The 21,462-nt window shown below is 44.8% G+C and overlaps 2 long non-coding RNA genes and 1 other non-coding gene across 3 annotated transcripts; 1 reads left to right on the top strand and 2 right to left on the bottom strand.

Annotated features, from left to right (window-relative positions):
- Positions 1–1,053: 1,053 nt before the first annotated feature.
- Positions 1,054–19,182, top strand: LOC147347176 (uncharacterized). Its single transcript, XR_015152203.1, has 2 exons — positions 1,054–1,230; positions 19,031–19,182. It is a non-coding gene; the product is annotated as an uncharacterized LOC147347176 (long non-coding RNA).
- Positions 16,873–19,482, bottom strand: LOC147347175 (uncharacterized). The gene is made up of 2 exons (XR_015152202.1): positions 19,281–19,482; positions 16,873–17,096 (listed from the first exon to the last, which is right to left on the bottom strand). It is a non-coding gene; the product is annotated as an uncharacterized LOC147347175 (long non-coding RNA).
- A 1,719-nt stretch (positions 19,483–21,201) lies between these two features.
- Positions 21,202–21,283, bottom strand: TRNAS-CGA (transfer RNA serine (anticodon CGA)). Its single transcript has one exon. It is a non-coding gene; the product is annotated as a tRNA-Ser (tRNA).
- Positions 21,284–21,462: the final 179 nt, after the last annotated feature.

The raw sequence follows: 21,462 nt of genomic DNA, 5'->3' as shown, positions 1-21,462 counted from the left end.
CTAGATTATCCAAGGTCCTTAAAAGTGGAGGACAGGGCCTTCCCTGGCAGTCCAGTGATTAAGACTCCACACTTGCACTGCTGGGAATGCGGGTTGGATACCTGGTCAGGGAACTAAGAATTGGTATGCATTGTGGTGTGGCCAAAAAAGGTGGAGGACAGAAGCAGAAGAGGACGATCTTCCTCTTTGGATTAAAGAGTCATGAGAGTACTCAGCCTGACACTGCTGGCTTTGAAGACTGAGGATGGGGAGCCGTGAGCAAAGGAAGTAGGTGGCCACTAGACGCTGGAGAAGGCAAGGAGATGGATTCCAGATGGAGTCCAGCACTCTGACACCCTGTAAGACCCCTTTTAGGCTTCTGAACTACAGAACTATAAGATAACAAGTGTGTGTTGTTTCACAGATTTCAAACAAAAGTTCATGATAATTTGTCTTTTAAATTTAATTAAATTAACTTACTTTTTGGTTGCACTCAGTCTTCGTTGCTGCGTGCCAGCTTTCTCTAGTTGCTGGTGAGCAGGGGTTACTCTCTCATTGTAGAGCATGGGCTCTAGATCACATGAGCTTCAGTGGTTCAGTAGTTTCACCGCCAGGAAATGTCTCACTTTTCAAGACTTTCTCCCTTCCTTGCTAGAATCTCCAACAACTCTACACTTGATCCTCTAATTCTCCCTTGGTTTATTCCATTTTCAGAGAAGCGGTTGGGCAGAGCTGATTTTTGGTGTGTTGGCTTGGCTTGCTCTAGTTGACCATGACTGCTTCCTGCCTCTTGGTTAGCAACATATCTTCTTAATACAGGTGTCTCCTACATAACTCTACCTACCCCTTTCCAACTCCATACAGGATATCTGCTTGTGATGCTGCCGAATGTTGTAATTAGACACCCATGCATGGCAATGAAGATGCTAGAGGTGGGAAGGCCTTGCATAATTCTCTCATTTCTTTTCCACCTCTTCCTTTTTTTCTTCTTTTGTTTATTTTTCAGTCTATCTCTTCCCATGTCAGTACATCCCATCGTTTTTTTTTTTATTATTATTATTATTGTTTTGCTAGGCAAAAGGAGACCCACCAGCTTCTGCCTTGAAAAACTATGTATCTCCAACATCCCCATGTTATTAAAGAGCCTACAAGTCTTTAGGAGCCTTGGAGGGGAAGAGGCAGGTATGAAAAGGTGTTTGGGAGACTGATGACAAGCCAGCCATGGCCCCTGCCCTTAGGAAGTATGATAAGGTGGGTAAAATATATCCATCATCATCCAAAATCTGCCATTACTGAATCAGGGAGTGTGATGAAACAAATGAGGTATCTCTATCATTGACCAAGATCTGTCACTGCCAAATTGTAAAGGTGTGCTGAAGGGAGAAGAGTGAGTGGAGGGTTTTGTTTATAGGTCAGAGAATGAGTGGAAACTATTTCAGGAAGGCTTCCTGGAGGAGGTGGCTTGTAAATGAAGGATGGGTTGGGTTGAGTTGGAGAGAAATGAAAAAGCCTGAACAAAGCATGTGAAGCATCTTGGAGGAAAAAACTGAAAGTGGGAAAAGAGGCCCAGGGGTAAGGAGCATTGATGAAGAAAACCATTATTCTTTCTCAATTCCCACTCACTATACTCCTTCCCAAAGAGTTTCTGCAGCCTTGATTCCTTCCAGAAATACTTTTTTTAGAAAAAAAAAAAAAAAAAAAGACTGCTGTTTACAATGTGCTTTAACATGACTGATCCTAATAGAGCACGGCGGCTTTCCTATTCAATGGCTCCAAGAACTCTGAGTAAAACATCTTCTGAGGCTCAGGGCAGCCTCAGGAAGTATGAATTTAAGACTGACATCGAGGACAAAGATTAGGTCAGATTAAATGAGAAATCTTGATGCTCAAAAATGTGACCAGGGTTATATAGGACTGTCATCCATATTGCCTGATCTCTTGTTTAGCCATTTATCAGCTGTGGGGTTGAGAATCCAGATATTTTACAGTGACAACTCGGATTCCATCATGGTAAGGGATTTGCCTGGGCTCAAACAGCGGGTTAGAGGCAGAAGTGGGAGTGAAATTCAGATTTCCCACCTCCGAATTCTATGCTCTTTCCCTTAAGCATTACTTCCTCTCTTCTGAGATTTTATTTTCCCTACCGGAAGCCTCCTTTATCCCTCTCCCTTTAAATCCATGCTTAAGGCTAACAGTTTCTCCCAGATGTTGCCTCTCCTTCAAGTTCATTCAGGATGCCCTTTTATTCTCTTTCCTTCTGATAACCCTCCATTAATATCACTGACATTTCTTTATCTGTCCTTTAAATTCCCCCTTAGACAATTACTAATCATTTTTTCTCTTAGTGTCCCCTAGGCCTTAAGAGCTGCTTTCATTAAGCATCTGAGCTTTAAGAGCTGAACATTCATTCATCCATTCATTTAATCATTTAGCAACTATTTATGAAGCAGTCAGGAAGCTCCCCTGGAGAAGGGAATGGTTACCCACTCTAGTATTCTTGCCTAGAGAATCCCATGGACAGAGGAGCCTGATGGGCTACAGTCCATGGGGTCACAAACAATTGTACATGACTGAGTGACTAACACAACATTCTATATGTCAAACACTGTTCTAGGAGTGAGGATACGCTGGTGAACAAGCCAGCCATGGCCCCTTATCCTCTGGCAATTTAGATCTTATTGGGAAAGATCAACAATAAGCAAGTAAACAAATAAGTTAACAAGATAATTATAGATGTCATAAGTTCTTTGGAGAATATAAAGTGGATAATGTAAGAGGAATTAACTGGAGGAGATGTTCACTGCTTTTAATAGGCTGCTAGAAAAAGCTTCTCTGAGGAGGTGACATTTAAGCTGAGCTCTGACTGATGAGAGAGAGCCAGAAGTAAAAATTTGGGGGGAGAGCTTTCTAGGCAGCAGGCACAGTAGGTGCAAAGGCCCTGCAGAAGGAAAGATCTTGATGAAGATGGCATGCTATGAGGTGTGACAAGAATGGTATAAAGAGACACTGGAGAGATACTAAGAACCAAGCTGTGCAGGGCCTTAGGGACCAGATTAGAAGTTGGGTTTGGTTCTACAAAGTGCAATGCCACTGAAGGGCTTTAAGTGGTGGTGGTGGGGATTATAGGGTCCAATTTATGTATTTAGACATTCCCTTTCGCCTAGTCATCTTTTCATTTCCTTTTTTAACTCTTGTCCTCCTTCAACGTATTCACGATCAGCATCTTGGAACTTCCCTGGATGTCCAGTGGTTAAGACTCTGTGCTTTCACTGCAGTGGGCATGGGTTTGATCCCTGGTAGGGGAAACAAGATGCCACCTGCTGCCTGGCACAACCAAAAAAAAAAAAAATTGAGCATCTCATTGAAGAATGAGTCTTCCAAACTAACAATGTATTAACCTGTGCAGTGCACCAAATGTAGCTAACTCAGTTCTGATTGCTTCCTCTATTACAGAGATTTGTAGAACCTTAGAGTTGAAAGGGGCCTGTCTTCAGGCAGCTTAGAGTCTGTGGGTGAGAGGAATACTGTCTAGTCACACAATGTACACAAACTGATATGAAGGGAAAGAACAGGGTGATGAGAACTGTACCAGGAAGGCCTCCGTGCAGGCAGAGGAAACCTCTTTGGGTATTTTAAGCAAGGGATTTAATCCAGGGAACCAGTTGACAAGAAAATCGTTGAAAAACTTGGAGAATTAAGAGTCAAGAGGTCCTAACTGGGTGATTGACTTCAGGGTCAATCACCAGAGATCAGAAATGCTGCAGTCACTCCCCCAACTGGCCTACTGCCACGAACCTCTCATGTTTATTGGAGCTTGTCCACCTGACCATCTGTTACAGGAAAATGGCTTCCCCCTCACTTCTGCCTTTCAAATATCATACAAATACCTCTAATTGGCCAGCCTTAATTCTGGTTCAGAACCCAGCTGCAAAAATTTCTGAGAAATAGTTTTCTACTTCTCAACCAAACAGAATGGAAATAAAGCCAATCCATATCTAGAGTTGCCAGGTAAAATACTAGCAAATTTGAATTTTAGATAACTGATGAATTTTTAAAAACTATTTAGTTCAGTTCCGTCGCTCAGTTGTGTCCGACTCTTTGTGACCCCATGAATTGCAGCATGCCAGGCCTCCCTGTTCATCATCAACTCCCGGAGTTATTTAAGTATCTTCCAAATATGTTTGGGAGCATACTTTTACTAAAAAAATTGATTCATTATTTATCTGAAATTCAGATTTCAAGTAGGTGTCTTGTATTTGTACTTGCTAAATCTGGCAACTCTTTAAAGATCCAGCAGAGAGACTGATAGCAGGGGCCCTAGTTTAAATGAGGGGCTGAGGAAGTGCTCTCTGAAGAGGTGACATTTAAGAGGGTAACTGAAAGATGAATAAGAGTTCGTTAAGCACAGAATAGAGGGAAGGGTTTTCCAGGCAGAGGGAACAACTTTGCAAAGACTCTAAGGCAAGAGCAATTGAGGCTAATTTAAACAAAGCTGACCAGTGTTTAGAGCTCAGCACTTTTACTGTCAAGGATGTGGGTTTGATCTCTGGTCCAGGAGTTAAGATCCGGCAAGCTGCACAGCTCAGCCAAAAAATAAATAAAACTTTTAAAAATCCTAAACAAACAAAAAAAAAGAAACAAAACAAACCTGGTGCATGGGGAGCAGGGGAGTGAAGATGTTACAAGGTAGATAAAAACTTAGGCAAAGACCAACTGTGCAGAGTCTTAAGTTGTGAGCAGTGGATTAAAGCAAGAGTGGAATGGGAGAGACCCAAGGCCACGACATGCTAGTGACATCCCCTGGAGCTGTGCAAGATAGCCATTTGAAGAGCGAAAACTATTCCAGTACTTTAGGTGAGAGGTGATGATGGCTTCAGTTAGATGGTAGCCAGTGGACTGGGAGATGAACAGACCAATTTGAAATATATTTTGTATACAGAACTTAAGAAAGTGTTGGAGTGGTCATTGGAGGGTAAGGGAGAGGAAAATCAGGGGTGAACTCCTAGTTCCTGCAATGGGCAACTGGGTTGATGCAAGAACTATTTAGGGAAACAGGAAAAGCTCTTGAGCTGTGGGAGTTGCAATGGGATCACAGGAGAGGAAGGAATGACCAAGTGATGAAATACCTTGTTTCAGTGGGACACCAGTTCACAACCATTGCCTCTCTCTGCAGAGTGTTTCCTAACATCCACTTACCTGCCTACTCCATCTCCTTCACTCCCTGCCTTCTCCTCCATCATTTTCTCTTTCTTACTCTGTCTCTCTCTTTTCTTTGTAGTCATCCTATTTTCTGGATGGCAACCCACTCCAGTATTCTTGCCTGGACAATCCCACAGACAGAGGAAACTTACGGGCTACAGTCCATGGGGTCTCAAGAGTCGGACACGACTGAGTGACTTTCACTTCACTTCACTATTTCCTGGACAGAATCAGAGACTCAACCAGTGAGATGTATGGAGTGTAGGAAGCAAGAAATGAAAAGGTTTCTCATGAATCTGTGGGTCACAGTTTCCCAGTGGATCTGGCAAACCATTTAGCCTCACTTCCCTGGACCCAGGAAGGGATGAGGCTGGGAAGAGGGAGAAGAACTTGGACTGAAGCGGCTAAGGAGGCATAATTCTCTAGAAGATGGAAAACTAACTGGTCTAAATCTCTCATTTTGTACATGTTTGAGGGGGAGGGGAACTGTGCTGTGTGGCATATGGGATCTTAGTTCCCCAACCAGGGATCGAACTGGTGTCCCCTGCTTGGAAGATGGATTCTTAACCACTAGACCGCTGGGAAGTCTTAATCCCTCATTTTGAACTGAGAAATCTGAGACCTCTGCTCCTTCTAACTAAACTAGGCAAGAACCTGCAGAAACTGAAGGAACACGCACATCCCATTTGGAAACAGTGGGGTATTCAAGATTTGATTCAAGTCTTGTTCTTTTTGTGACTATAAAGCAGGAACAACCATACTTATCTCAAAAATTGTTTTAAGGATCAAAGGAAATAATTTATATTCATGTATTCATCAAAAGGCTATTAAGCACCTACTATGTGCTAGGTATTGATGGGAGGTGGGGACTCAGCAGAGAATAAAGCAGACAGGAATCTGCCCCTATGAGACTTACATTCTAATGGGGAAAACAGATACATACCAGATAAATAAGTGAAAAGTATGATAGGTATCATAAAACAACATAAAGCTTGGAAGGAAGATAGAGGTGTTAGATAGAGTGAGTAGGGTTATAACTGTACTAAATAATATTCAAGCAAGGATTTGAAATGGATGAAAGAATGAGCCAGTTGCTTATCTGGAAGGAGCATGGTCCAGACTGAGGGAAAATCAGGGGCAAAAGCCTATGATATGTGAGATTTAGCATGAAGGCCATGTGGCTGGGGCAGACAGAGCAGTGGGGAGAGTGGTAGGTAGGTAGAGAGGTGATGGGCTGACTGTGTGTGGTCTTGAGGCCACTGTGAGGACTTTCTTTGGTACTGAGTGAGGTGAGCCTAGTAAGGAATGAAGGTGATGAGAAAGGGCTGACTTCTGGATGTGAGCTGATGGAGAGCTGATAAGGTTACCGCTGAGTTGCATTTGGGGTATGAGAGCAAAACAGGAATCTCCAAGAGATTTGGCTCAAGCACCTTGGGACGATGGAACTGCCCTGGATGGAGGTAGGGAAGACCATGAGGGGCCAGTTGGGGTGCAAAGTCAGGAGTTAAATGGTGGGCATGTGAAGCTGAGATGCCTGTCAGATATTCAGTTGCTTCAGGGTGTTTTTTTGTTTTGTTTTAATTTTTTATTTATGGCTGCACTGGGTCTTCGTTGCTGCATGGGCTTTCTCTACTTGTAGTGAGCAGTGGGAGGGGGGCGTGGGGAGGGGGCTACTCTTCGTTGTGGTGCACGGGCTTCTCATTGCAGTGGCTTCTCATTGCAGAGCACAGGCTCTAGGCTAGCGGCCTTCAGTAACTGGGTCACACGGGCCCAGTTGCCCTGTGGCATGCGGAATCTTCCCAAAACAGGGAACCCATGTCCCCTGCATTGGCAGGGGACTCTCAACCACTTGACCCCAGGGAAGTCCCCGATTGCTTTGTGAACTGTGCAATGTCCACAGAAATAATCAATAATCAGTTGTGTCCGACTCTGTGCGACCCTATAGACGTCAGCCCACCAGGCCTCCCCATCCCTGGGATTCTCTAGGCAAGAACACTGGAGTGGGTTGCCATTTCCTTCTCCAATACGTGAACGTGAAAAGTGAAAGTGAAGTCGCTCAGTCGTGTCTGACTCTAGCGACCCCATGGACTGCAGCCTACCAGGCTCCTCCATCCATGGGATTTTCCAGGCAAAAGTACTGGAGTGGGGTGCCATCGCCTTCTCCAATAATAAAAATAGAAGAGAGTTTTTATTTGAGCCAGATTGAGGACTACAGCGTGGGAAATACAGACTCAAAAGCGTGGATGACAAATGGCAGAGGCTTATAAAGGCAAAACCTCCAAGGTCACATAAGATATTTGTCAAGAATTAGGACTGAAGCTGGCAAGAAGGATTGGTTGGGGTCCAAAATGGTTGCATAGTTGCAAGGGGAGACCTTGAGACCACAAGGTTATACCTAACAGCTGTTAGCAGATATTATTTTGAAAATGGCTGGTGTCCTTGACTTTGATCCAGTTCAGAAAATTCGAGTTCTTAGTAATGCGGGAACCTCTTTGAAACAACAGCTGTACTGGCCACCTGGTTCCATTTTGAATGCTTAAACCACAATTACTCCATTTTGTTTTTTAGATACATTCTTTTCTTTAATGGTTAAAGCAGATGCATGCTCTACAGGTTGTAAGACAGGGTGTTCTAGTTAACATGAGCTCAAGCAAATCATGCATAAGCCAGAATGACTTCCCCAAACCTCAACAAGGCCCAGGTAAGCGTATGACATTATGAGCAGTGACAGCACCAAAAAGAATAGTTCATGGTTATATAGAAATTTATAATCTTCAAAGCTTCTTATTATTTTTATTTTTAAAATTTCACTAACTACTCCAGGGGCGTTCATAACATTCAGCCAAAGGGAAGAAACTAAGGCCCAGGCTTGCTTGCCCAAGGTCAAAGGTTGCAGAAGGCAGAGTCAGGGAGGGCTGGGTTCAAGTGCCTCTTCTCTCAACCTGACTCCTGACTCCCAGGGACAGAGATACAAAGGGAGACACAATGAGAGTCAGAGACAGGGACAGTGAGTCAGAGAGACCAAGTCAGAAACATGAAAGCAAGCGTGAGGCAGAGCAGGGGCACCCTTGAGGGAGACAGTAATACAGAGAATGACCTAGAAAAGCCTAATGAGCTGGAGAGCAGTTGAGATGAGCCCCACGTGCCTCTCAGGTCTTGGCCCACATGACAGACTCTCCCTCCTCCCTTCCCAGGTGAGGTGTCACCAAAACATCGCTGGCATGTTGCTGGCATCCGGCCTGCCAATTAGCTCGGGAGCCTCTCCCTTTGACTTCCTCCGGAGCTTCAGATGTGCGCCTACTTCCTCCCTTACCCCCACATTCCCCTCCAGCCCAGTCCTGCCCTGCCCTGCATCTTTGGGAGGCAAACTGGCTTCGAGGGACCTGCAGTCTCTGCGGCTCCCCACAGGGGTCAAGCCCCTCCCGGCGCCGAGCGTGGCATCGCGCATCCTTTTATCTGCCACCTCTGTGCACCTTTGTGAGCGTCAACCGGCCACGCCCGGCGCCCCCGCCCCCAGGGGTGGTGTGTGTGGCCGGGAGGACAGGGAGGGGCTTCAAGGAAGTGGAGGAAAAGGCCCCCCACCAAGGCTCCTGGGATGGCTCCGCAGAAGCTGTGAAGATTCTTCTACACGTAAAAAAAAAAAAAAAAGATTCTTCTACACGTAAAAGGAGAAAGGCAAAGGCTGCAGAGACGTCACAGGGGGAATTAGCAGAGAACAGGGCCCACCAAATCAGATGAAGGGGGCCGGCGGGTGAAACCAGAGCACTGGGAATGAATGGGGAACAGATGGAGAGGAGAGAGACGGTTTCACAGAAGTGACTTGATTTAGGGCGATTTGTCAAAACTAAGTTGCAAATGAGTTTGGAGAAGAGTCAGTAATGACAATTGCTGCTTTCTATAGCTCTTTTGCGTATTTTTAATTTACTTCATTCTCCTGAGGTAGGTCAAGGCTCAGAGAGGTCAAGTGACTTGCCCCAAATCACACAGCTAGTAAGACTCTAAACACTCTCCTTTATCCTTTATACTACAAGTGCAGCTGCTTCTGTATATGTCATATTATATAGAAAAGGAGATTAGACTTTTAGGGACTTGAAGATTTTCATCCAGCAAACATTTATGGGGCCGCTATTATGTGTCAGGCAATGTGCTAAGCCCTAAAGATGCTAAGGCAGTCTGCCTTCAGAAGGTTGAGCTAATCGAGGAGTGATGTGAGCAGCAAGTACAGGACAGCATGGCCACCCAGACGACTGGGGCTCTTCTCTGGGGGAGGGTGGCTTTCAGGGGGAAGTGACACCATCTGATCTTGGAAGAAGGAAAGTATTTCCCTAGTGGATGGTGGAGGTGGTGGTGGGAGAGGGCCTTTGAGGCATAAGCAAGCAAACACAGCCTGGGAGAGCTCCCAAGAGTTGAGTGAGTTCAAAGAGAATAAACAAGGGATGTGAAGGGAATTGGATGGAGTTCAGTGACATTTAATTCATGATGGATTTAAAACCATTGCCTAGCTCTAGTCAGGGTTGAGGAGGGATCTTACAACTATACTGTTAAGGGATAGTGAGAGTGCTTCTCCATTATGTTGGAGTAATAGGAACTTAAATGAAGTAAAGAAACATTCGTTGACCATTTCTAGGTGCCAAAGAGCAGGCAAAGCACTTTCACATACATTATCTCATTTAATTCATGGAGCCATTAGGAAAGATGAGGACGACTTCTTTGGATCGATTTGTGAAGACCTCTAATACTCAGAGAAGGCAATGGCACCCCACTCCAGTACTCTTGCCTGGAAAATCCCATGGACGGAGGAGCCTGGTAGGCTGCAGTCCATGGGATCGCTGAGGGTCAGACACAACTGAGTGACTTCACTTTCACTTTGCACTTTCATGCATTGGAGAAGGAAATGGCAACCCACTCCAGTGTTCTTGCCTGGAGAATCCCAGGGACGGGGGAGCCTGGTGGGCTACCGTCTATGGGGTCGCACAGAGTCAGACACGACTGAAGTGACTTAGCAGCAGCAGCTAATACTCATGGTTTAAAAGTGCAAGATTTTTGCCCTATGAGTTGTGATCCATATTAAAGATACACAGGGAAGGTTTGGTCAGAGGAAACAGGGAGTACAGAGCCAGGGAAGCCCAGGAGAGCAAGGTGTGTCTGGAGAATGGCAGGCAGTTGACCTTGGTGAAGATGATGTGTATGGTAAGGATGCTTGTGCCTGGGGCTGGAGCTGGGACTTGCCATGCAAAAGGCTTAATATTAACCTTGTTCTCCTAGGTGAGTCTCAGAAACTTTTTTCTTTACTTTTAAGATGGTAAAGAATCCACTTGCAATGTGGGAGATCTGGGTTCAATCCCTAGGTTGGGAAGATTCCCTGGAGGAGGGCATGACAAGCCTCCAGTATTCATGCCTGGAGAATCCCATGGACAGAGGAGCCTAGCAGGCTAAAGTCTATAGCGTTGCAAAGAGTTGACAGGACCGAAGCAACCTGGCCCAGCACACAGCACATAGTTATTATAAAATATTGGCTATATTCCCTGTACAATATATCCTTGTAGCTTATTTTATACATAATAGTTTATACCTCTTAACTCCCTACCCCTGTATTGTCTCCCCACTAGTAACCACTAGTTTGTCCTCAGAGAGTTTTGTTTTGTTTTTTGGCAGTGCTGGGTCTTCCTTGCAATGTGCAGGCTTCTCTAGTTGGCCTGTCTATTTACAGCACACAGTTTTAGTTGCCCCTTGGCATGTAGGGTTTTAGTTCCCCTACCAGGGACTGAACCCGTGCCCCCTGATTTGGAAGATGGATTCTTAACCACTGGACCAACAGGGAAGTCCCCTCAGACAGTTTTTAAATGGGGAGAAACACACTCTGCTGAAGCATGTTGCATCAGACACACTCTGATGAAGCAGGGTTCTGGCTGCAGGTGCAGAATGGACTCAGAGGGCTGCACGGGCTGGAGGAGGAGGAGGAAGGAAGTATGTGAAACTGGTCTGAGGGCATGAGTGGGCAGCAGATCTCTACATTGCTGATGAGGGAGAGAAAGGAACACAAAGCACAGATTATTTTTGGGAATGTGACTGGAGTTATAACTGCACATGAAAAGGCAAATAATGAGTTAATGAGAAAAACCAGCAGCCCCACCCACCTCCACCACTTTCAACTCTTTTAGCTGATTTACTTTTTGGTATGTGCCTCCATATCTGTAAACACGATTATATTATTAGTGCATGCTTTTTCAATTTAGGTATTATCTATTGGTTTGCTTTCACAAAAGAAACAGCTTTAAAAAAAAAAAACCACCAACCTACTTGGTCCACAAACAGATAGCTTCATCATCCCCACTATCCTCAGTTTATAGATGTTTTTAAGCTATGTACACACAATTCACATATATATTTCCATTTGTGCATAAATATGCATATAAATGCACAGAAAAAATGTCCTGAAGGACCACATCAAACTAGGATCCAGGCGGACACTGACTAAAGTAGACTTTCATTGTACCTGTCTGGTTTAAATTTTTTTTTTTTATAGATAAGAAGTGACTTATTAGAATAGGATGCTTGTGAGGCTTACAAGCAGGCAGACGAGAAATGCCATGCTGAGCACTTACTGGACTAGGGTTTTATAAACAAAAGAAAAGTGGGGAGGGGAAGAACTTCTTTGTCTTTCTTGAGTAGATGTCATACGTCCGTCATCAGCTCCTCCTCCAGGTTAGGCAGAGGAGTTTTCTTGTCCCTACGTGGTCCAGCTGGTCCACAAATTATTGTTTTTTATGTGTGCAGAGAGCATGTCCTAGGAATCATTGACTTCCTGAGCTCACTGGGCAGGATGTGGGGCTCCTGTTGTTGTTCAGTTGCTCAGTCGTATCCTACTTTTTGTGAGCCATGAACTGCAGCCCGTCAGCCTCCTTTCTCCATGGGATTCTCCAGGCAAGGATACTGGAGTGGGTTGCCATTTCCTCTTCCAGGGGATCCTCCCAACCCACGGATCAATCCACATCTCCAGCAGCTCCTGCATTAGCAGGTGGATTCTTTACCACTGAGTCACCAGGGGAGCCATACATTAATTATTATGTGTGTACTAAAAAAAAAAAAAACACTAATCCACACAGCAATAGTAAAAGGTAATTATCATTATCCACAGTTTACAGATGCAAAAACTGAAGCCCAGAGACTTAATTAATTTATTCAAAGTCTTACAGCAAGCAAGTGGAACTGGTAAAAAACAGACTTGTGCCTGAAGGAAGAGAAGGGACCAGTGCTGGGTCAGGACAGAACATGAAGATGAAAGCCAGGAACTCTAACAGGAGAGGTGCCATCTTGGCAGAAAAGGATCATGAAGGCAGGAGGCGGGAGGCAGTCATGTGAGAGCTGTGGTTTGGGAGGAGATGTTCAGGGCTTTATGGGAGAAGGGGATTCACTAGATTGTTGGATAGACACCCCAGACTATCCTCCCAGAAGGAGGCAAGGTCATGGCCTCTCTCCTGCCTGTCCTTAAAGAGCATCCCTGGAGAACTCAGGAGCCAGGCATCTGCATGAGTCACTGGAATCCAGAAACTGATGGCAAGGGTGAGATCATCAAAGGCAGGGAGCAGAGACAACAAGGCCCTTGGGGTCCAGGGAGCTCAACCAGTCTGGTTAGAGTCACAAAACCAACAAAGAATTCATATCTAATAGGTTTTCCTCAGGGCTCACATGAATAGGTAAGGAAGTCACTGTGAGGCTGTGATTCTGGGCAGGATGACAAACAAAAACAGGCAGACCAAGGAGTCAAGCTGCAGTCTCTGTCCTGTGAGAATGCGGGATGTCTGGGGAGCAGGAGTCTGGGAGAGGTCGCAGCCAAGGCCATCGAAGGAAGCTGGCCTCTCCCTCGTCATGACTCAGCTTCACCAGTGCCTGGGGTCACCAGTCCCCTCCCATGGCCATGCGGGTGATGACCATGAGGGTAAATGTGTCTGCCCGGTGACCTGGAATTACATGGTTGAGTTGGCAGTTGGACACTGGAGATAAACTCAAGACTTACTCTGTTTGAAAGTTTCTGGCATTGAACTGGCTTCTATGCAGGTAAACACATGTGCCCCAACCCCACTAATTCATCCTTCAGCCAGTTTACCACTTAAACACGGAGAAGCCTCTGACAAAACAGCAGGCTCTGACTTTCAGAAGCTGGCTTGACACTCACAGGCAAACCGCGTTATTCTCCTATTAGGCATAAACTGTCTTACAAAACAACGACCTCAGATGAGCTCACACTGAAATCACAAGACAAAGCAAGGCCAGCTTATAATTCTATCTGAGCACAAACAAAAAAACAGTCACTGTGCCACCCACAAAATATCAAGCACTCCTTCCTATGGCCAAAAAAAAATGCTATTATTTCTTTCAGTTCAGTTCAGTTCAGTTACTCAGTCATGTCCAACTCTTTGCGACCCCATGAATCGCAGCACGCCAGGCCTCCCTGTCCATCACCAACTCCCGGAGTTCACTCAGACTCACGTCCATCCAGTCAGTGATGCCATCCAGCCATCTCATCCTCTGTCGTCCCCTTCTCCTCCTGCCCCCAATCCCTCCCAGCATCAGAGTCTTTTCCAATGAGTCAACTCTTCGCATAAGGTGGCCAAAGTACTGGAGTTTCAGTTTTAGCATCATTCCTTCCAAAGAAATCCCAGGGCTGATCTCCTTAAGAATGGACTGGTTGGATCTCCTTGCCGTCCAACAGACTCTCAAGAGTCTTCTCCAACATCACAGTTCAAAAGCATCAATTCTTCAGCGCTCAGCCTTCTTCACAGTCCAACTCTCACATCCATACATGACCACAGGAAAAACCATAGCCTTGACTAGACGGACCTTGTTGGCAAAGTAATGTCTCTGGTTTTTAATATGCTATCTAGGTTGGTCATAACTTTCCTTCCAAGGAGTAAGCGTCTTTTAATTTCATGGCTGCAGTCACCATCTGCAGTGATTTTGGAACCCAAAAAAATAAAGTCTGACACTGTTTCCACTGTTTCCCCATCTCTTTCCCATGAAGTGATGGGACCAGATGCCATCATCTTCGTTTTCTGAATGTTGAGCTTTAAGCCAATTTTTTCACTCTCCACTTTCACTTTCATCAAGAGGCTTTTTAGTTCCTCTTCACTTTCTGCCATAAGGGTGGTGTCATCTGCATATCTGAGGTTATTGATATTTCTCCCAGCAATCTTGATTCCAGCTTGTGCTTCTTCCAGTCCAGCGTTTCTCATGATGTACTCTGTATATAAGTTAAATAAGCAGGGTGACAATATACAGCCTTGATGTACTCCTTTTCCTATTTGGAACCAGTCTGTTGTTCCATGTCCAGTTCTAACTGTTGCTGCCTGACCTGCATACAGATTTCTTAAGAGGCAGGTCAGGTGCTCTTGTATTCCCATCTCTTTCAGAATTTTCCACAGTTTATTGTGATCCACACAGTCAAAGGCTTTGGCATAGTCAATAAAGCAGAAATAGATGTTTTTCTGGAACTCTCTTGCTTTTTCCATGATCCAGTGGATGTTGGCAATTTGATCTCTGGTTCCTCTGCCTTTTCTAAAACCAGCTTGAACATCAGGAAGTTCACAGTTCACATATTGCTGAAGCCTGGCTTGGAAAATTTTGAGCATTACTTTACTAGCATGTGAGATGAGTGCAATTGTGCGGTAGTTTGAGCATTCTTTGGCATTGCCTTTCTTTGGGATTGGAATGAAAACTGACCTTTTCCAGTTCTGTGGCCACTGCTGAGTTGTCCAAATTTGCTGGCATATTGAGTGCAGCACTTTCACAGCATCATCTTTCAGGATTTGAAAGAGCTCAACTGGAATTCCATCACTTCCACTAGCTTTGTTCGTAGTGATGCTTTCTAAGGCCCACTTGACTTCACATTCCAGGATATCTGGCTCTAGGTCAGTGATCACACCATCGTGATTATCTGGGTCGTGAAGATCTTTTTTGTACAGTTCTTCTGTGTATTCTTGCCACCTCTTCTTAATATCTTCTGCTTCTGTTAGGTCCATACCATTTCGGTCCTTTATCAAGCCCATCTTTGCATGAAATATTCCCTCGGTATCTCTAATTTTCTTGAAGAGATCTCTAATCTTTCCCATTCTGTTGTTTTCCTCTATTTCTTTGCATTGATCGCTGAGGAAGACTTTATCTCTTCTTGCTATTCTTTGGAACTCTGCATTCAGATGCTTATATCTTTCCTTTGCTCCTTTGCTTTTCACTTCTCTTTTCACAGCTATTTGTAAGGCCTCTCTGGACAGCCATTTTGCTTTTCTGCATTTCTTTTCCATGGGGATGGTCTTGATCCCTGTCTCCTGTACAATGTCACGAATCTCATTCCATAGTTCATCAGGCACTCTATCTATCAGATCTAGTCCCTTAAATCTATTTCTCACTTCCACTGTATAATCATAAGGGATTTGATTTAGGTCATACCTGAATGGTCTAGTGGTTTTCCCTACTTTCTTCAATTTAAGTCTGAATTTGGCAATAAGGAGTTCATAAGACCAGGAGCCACAGTCAGCTCCTAGTCTTGTTTTTGTTGAGTGTATAGAGCTTCTCCATCTTTGGCTGCAAAGAATATAATCAATCTGATTTAGGTGTTGGCCATCTGGTGATGTCCATGTGTAGAGTCTTCTCTTGTGTTGTTGGAAGAGGGTGTTTGCTATGACCAGTGCATTTTCTTGGCAAAACTCTATTAGTCTTTGCCCTGCTTCATTCCATATTCCAAGGCCAAATTTGCCTATTACTCTAGGTGTTTCTTGACTTCCTACTTTTGCATTCCAGTCCCCTATAATGAAAAGGACATCTTTTTTGGATGTTAGTTCTAAAAGGTCTTGTAAGTCTTCATAGAACCGTTCTCCTCTCTCGGTAGAGAGGATTTTTTAAAATATTTATTTATTTATGGCTGTATGGGGTCTTAGTTGCAGTATGTGAACCCACATCCCCTGAATTGGAAGGCAGATTCTTTTTTTTTTTAGCGCCACCCCTTTCTCCGGCCCCCTTTCCACGCACGCCCACAGGGTCAGGGCTGAGCCGGAAGGCAGATTCTTAACCACTGGACCACCAAGGAAGTCTCTGTAGAAAGAACTGATTGAGATAGTTACAAAATTTATCCTGTTTTCTGACAGCATACTATCTAGTGAAAAATCCCTGCTTCCTTAGTGAGTGCATCCGTGTGTGCTCAGTCATGTCTGACTCTTTGCGACCTCATGGACTATAATCCGCCAGGCTCCTCTGTCCATGGGATTTCCCACGCAGGAATACTGGAGTGGGTTGTCATTTCCTCCTCCATGGAATCTTCCCGACCCAGGGATTGAACTCAGGTCTTCTGCACTGGCAGGCTGATTCCACTGAGCCACCTGGGAAGCCCCTATTTTCTTAGGCCTGCCCCCAAATCGCCAAACCAAAGCCCACATACTGTCATAGGTTTTTGTTCTAACACTCTCTTTCTGAGATGTCCCACAGTTCCCTACTCTTTTGATGCAAAGAGTCATAAGCCCAAGGTGTTCAACTACAGGTGTGTTTCTGGGGGTCGATGGTTGGAGGACATTGATAACATTTCAGTGTTTCTTTTCTTCATTCTTAGCCTCTGAGCTCTACCTTAGGGATCTGGAGTCAGGCTCTGTGGGAGAAGATGATACAAAGGCAGGAAGTGATGTCAGAAGAGACAAAACAAGACATGCATTCACTCGACAGATATTTACTGGGCACCCACATAGGCCACACAGGGATCTCGGTGTGAAGGACAATAGACAAATAAAGCAAGATCCATGATTTTTAGGAAGCTTTCATCTGGGGGCTTGAGAGGTGAGAAAGACAGACTTCCCAGCTGGCTCAGTGGTAGAATCCGCCTGCCAATGTGGGAGCCACAGGAGACGCAGGTTCTATCTCTGGGTCCAGAAGATCCCCTGGAAAAGGAAATGGCAACCCACTCCATTATTCTTGCCAGGATAATCTCATGGACAGAGGAGCCTGGCGGGCTACAGTCCATGGGGTTGAAAAGAGTAGGACTCAATTGAGCAACTGAGCACACATAAGGTGGGAAAGACACCTAAACAGATCACTATGATCTATAGAGCTAAGTGCAGTGATTGAGGGAAGAATGCCCTGGGGGAGAAGAGGTGCATCGACCCTCCTGTGGTGAGGCAGGTACCAAGAAAGGCTTTCTGGGGAAGGGGATTCTTGAGGCCCTGGAGGTCGAGGACCATCTCATGAGAAGGGACAAGATGAGCAGGTCAGGGAGGTGACAAATAGCATGATGAGTGGGAATTTTACTTGCAACTGATCTCACTAGAATGGAAAGTAAGAAGCAGTGTCGGGTAGGGATTAGGCTGGAGGCACTTACAAACGGGTTTGGGCTTTACGCTTGCCCCAAAGAAGGCATCATGGAATGTCCATTGAATGTTCCGCAAGTCCTAACATGATGAGATTATGTTTTTAAACATCATTTGAAAGTCTGCAACTTACTTGATTTTGTCTGGTTTTGTGGGGTTTTTGTTTGTTTGTTTTTTCTGACTGAGTGGCATGTGGGATCTTAGTTCCTCAACCAGGGATCGAACCTGCAGCTCCTAAGCAACTTACTTAAAAAAGCATAAAATTATAAGATGTACTGATGGATGGATAAAGGGGAGGATAGATGGAAAAAGCACTTGATAAAGCAAATAATGATAGAATCTAAGTGGTCGATATTTGAGTGGTCCCTATAAAATATTCTAACTCTTCTGTTTGAAAATGTTTGTAATAAACTTTGGAGAGGGGGTTATGTTGGCCTCTGTCCTGGAGGATGGATTGAGCAGGGTGAAGTCTAGAGGCAGGGAGACTTGACTGATGCATCTCCAAGCCAAGGAAGGACAAAGGACAAAGATTACCAGTAAACACAGGAATTTGAAGGGCAAGGAAGGCTCTTCCCTTGATACTTCTGAGAAAGTATGGTCCTGTTGACACCTTGATTCCAGACATTCAGCGTCCAGAACAGTGAGAGAATAGTTTCTCTTGTTTTAATCCACCCAGTTTGAGGCAATTTGTTAGAGCAGACTTAGGAAATTAATACAGGAGTTGAGGATGTCGAGGTAGAAGGCACTACCATGGAAAGATTATTATTTATTATGCCATACTATCACATATTTTAACCATATTTTGCCTTTTCAATATGGCTTTGTGTTTGCTTTCTGTTAAAAGCCTGAGTTTGAGCATCAAGGCCAATACCTAATTCAAGAGGCTGTGAGGAACAAATGGAATACGGTGTATGAAACCATTTGATAAACTGTTAAACTCTGTAAAGAAGGTATTAGTACTGTTATCAGGATGTGGAGGAGCTGAAAACACCTTGAACTAGAGAACGGAAAGCTAGGCCTTGGCCTCAGTGACTGCTTCACTTTCCAAACATAGCACCGTGTGAGTGGCCAGGACCCAATTCAAGTTTGTCAGCTTCTGAAAGATTCAAAAGTGCTTCTCTCCAGACAGGACAGAAGAGGGACAGGTCACAGTTTAAGGTTAGGGACCAGGGGGAAAGACCTTCCCAGATTTAAACCATGTCACAATATGTCCCTTTATTCACTAAGAACTGTGCAAGAAGGGTGGGAGAGGGAAGCCAAGATGAGTAAGAGGCAGCTTCTGCCCTCAAGGACTTCACAGTCTACCGAAGTGAGTGCGATGGCTTAGGAGTGTGGACCTTCCTACAGGAAAAGCCAGGAACCCCGACTAGGGAAGGTGTCCTGGAGGAGGTGAGGTGAAGCTGCTCCACAGCAGTTGAGTGGGGTTGCCAAGATACCAGTCCTTCCGGAGAAAGAAGCATTAGGAGACGGTTTCCACTTAGTGAATGCTATCAACCACCTCATTCCAGGATCTGTGCGAAGCGTCGGGAGAGGGAGAAAGTATGAAATCTGCATTCAGCCCTTGGGGAAGCTCTCCCATTCTTGTAAGGAAGCTAAATCTGCATACCAGAATAGGCAACTTTGAGATAAAGAGAGTGACGTCAACCACTCGGACTCTGAATACCGGATATGGTGACTGTGAACTTTGCCCCGGGAAGATTTCTGCAGGAATGCAGGGGGTGAGGGGAGGGCAGGGGCGGGGATGTGGGTCCTGGTCACCTTGTCCCCTGTCGTCGCCTAACAGGCAGATGCTTCTGTAATCGACGGTGCCTTGAGGGCGACGCGGGAAACAGGATGGGGGAGCCGGGCTGGGGCTGACTGCGCGCTCCTGGAATCTGCGCTGCGGGAGTTGCCTCTCCCGGGCCGGACACCTGGATGCGCCCTGCCCCTGCGGAGACGCGCGCGCGGCCACACGGAGATCCGCGGGCGGCTCCCCATGCCTTTGTAATCCAGCCGTTTCCCAACTGGAACCGGTTGGCTGAAATGCCCGGGAAGCCCGCCCTATCCGACTACCCCGCTCTCCACCCGGTTGAAGGGAGTCGAAGAGGAAGAAACCTGTAATAATCTGGAACTCTGGCGCAAATCCTGAGTCTTGCTCTCCGTCATCTTGTCATCCTCTTGGCTTAGGTTTCCAAGCCTCTCGCCTCTTCCTTTTACGGGATCATCTTGGAAACAGGGGCAGTCCTTCTTTGAGTTTAACTTCCATCCCTCACGTGGCAACACTGTACAGAGGTCTTTGCTGCGCGCGATGCTGGTGGTGGTGGTGGTGTGGGGAGGTGGGTAGTTAGGAGGGTGCACCTGGTCCTGAGATTAATTTTGAGGAAATTAAGGAAGAAAAAAGGCAGACGATTTGCCTTTGAAAGGGAAACGACATCCTCTCATACTCCAGGTTAAGCCAGTCTTTCTAAAAATTAAAATCTTTTCACACCTTTGAAAGGATTTTGGGGTTCTGCATTAGATCCACTCCCAAATATTGACCACGGGAGGCCACACTTACAGGATGTCTTAAATTTTTTGTGTCAACTTTTTTATTATGGAAAAATTAAAACACACATGAAGTGGAGAAATTAATATGATGAGCTCTTGTGTTAACTATCACCCCCATGGACAATGACCAGCTCATGACCAACTTTGTTTCATCAACTGCCTCCCACTCATCCTCCCCCTCTCCCCAGTGTGTCATTTTAAGCAAATTCCAGGTGTATTTTATTAATAAAACTTCAATATACCAAAACCTCACTTTAAAGAGTACAATTATCACACCTTAAAAGTGCACAATTCCTTAATATAAATGTACAGTCTGTTAAATTTTGTCTCATGTTTTAAAATTAGATTACAATTAATTCATTCAAACCAGGATGCAAACAAGTCCACCATAGCGTTTGCTTCATATCTCTTTCAATCTTTAGGTTTCCTTTTTCTTATCTCCCCCACCTGCACCCCAACCCCTTTTCTTCTGGAAATTTATCTGATGAAGATAACTGATTCTCTGTCCTGTGAATTTTCCCAAAGTGGGATTTGCCGACTGCATTTCTGTTAGCATTGTTAAAATGATTCTGATAGATGGGTTTTAGGTTCATCACTTTTGGCAAGTATACATCAAGTCATTACTTCCTATTGTATTACATTGGACAGCACATAATATTGGATTGTCTTTCTTTTTATGATGCTAGGGTTGATCAGTGGGTTCAAGTATTGTCGGAATGATTCATCATTGTAAGATTCCCCGTAAGCTTTTCACATATGTTTCTAGCAGCCATTGATTATTGCATCAGTCCTTTATTTCATTAGGCGTTAAAAGAATGATATTCTTCCACCTTGTCTTCATTTATTAGCTGGAATTTGTAATAAAGAACTGTCCCTCAACCATTTGGTGATCTTAGATACATTTGTACAAGACTGGTGGCATAAAAACTATGTCTTTATTTACCAGCGTTCAAGAAGAAGTAAAGGTTTCTGAAAGAAAAGTGAAAGTTGCACAGTCGTGTCTGACTCTTGGTAACCCCAGGCCAGAATACTGGAGTGGGTAAGCCTTTCCGTTCATCCAGAGGATCTTCCCAGCCCAGGGATTGAACCCAGGTCTCCCACATTGCAGGTGGATTCTTTACCAGCTGACCCACAAGGGAAGCCCAAAGGAGAATACTGTGAGTAGGATTTGAACCTGCCCGGGCAAACCCCATTGGATTTCGAGTCCAATGCCTTAACCACTCGACCATCACAGCTCAGTTTCTAGCATCTTCCAAAAGTGACCAGTGAGTTTTTAGTTGTCATGATGAACTGGTGGAATTTTTTTTTTTTTTTTTGCATAGTTGACATATATTAATCAATTGCAGATATTATCCTCCTTCATGCTTAAAAGTGTCCCATCTTTAACCAGACATGGCCCCAGTAGCTTTCTCAC

Source organism: Bos grunniens, chromosome 23 (assembly GCF_055505025.1).
Source record: "Bos grunniens cultivar Pamir isolate PY7600 chromosome 23, Bosgru_T2T1.0, whole genome shotgun sequence".
Taxonomy (NCBI): Eukaryota; Metazoa; Chordata; class Mammalia; order Artiodactyla; family Bovidae; genus Bos; species Bos grunniens.
The sequence above is the reverse complement of the archived record's forward strand: the minus strand, read 5'-3'. Positions and strand labels throughout refer to the sequence as shown.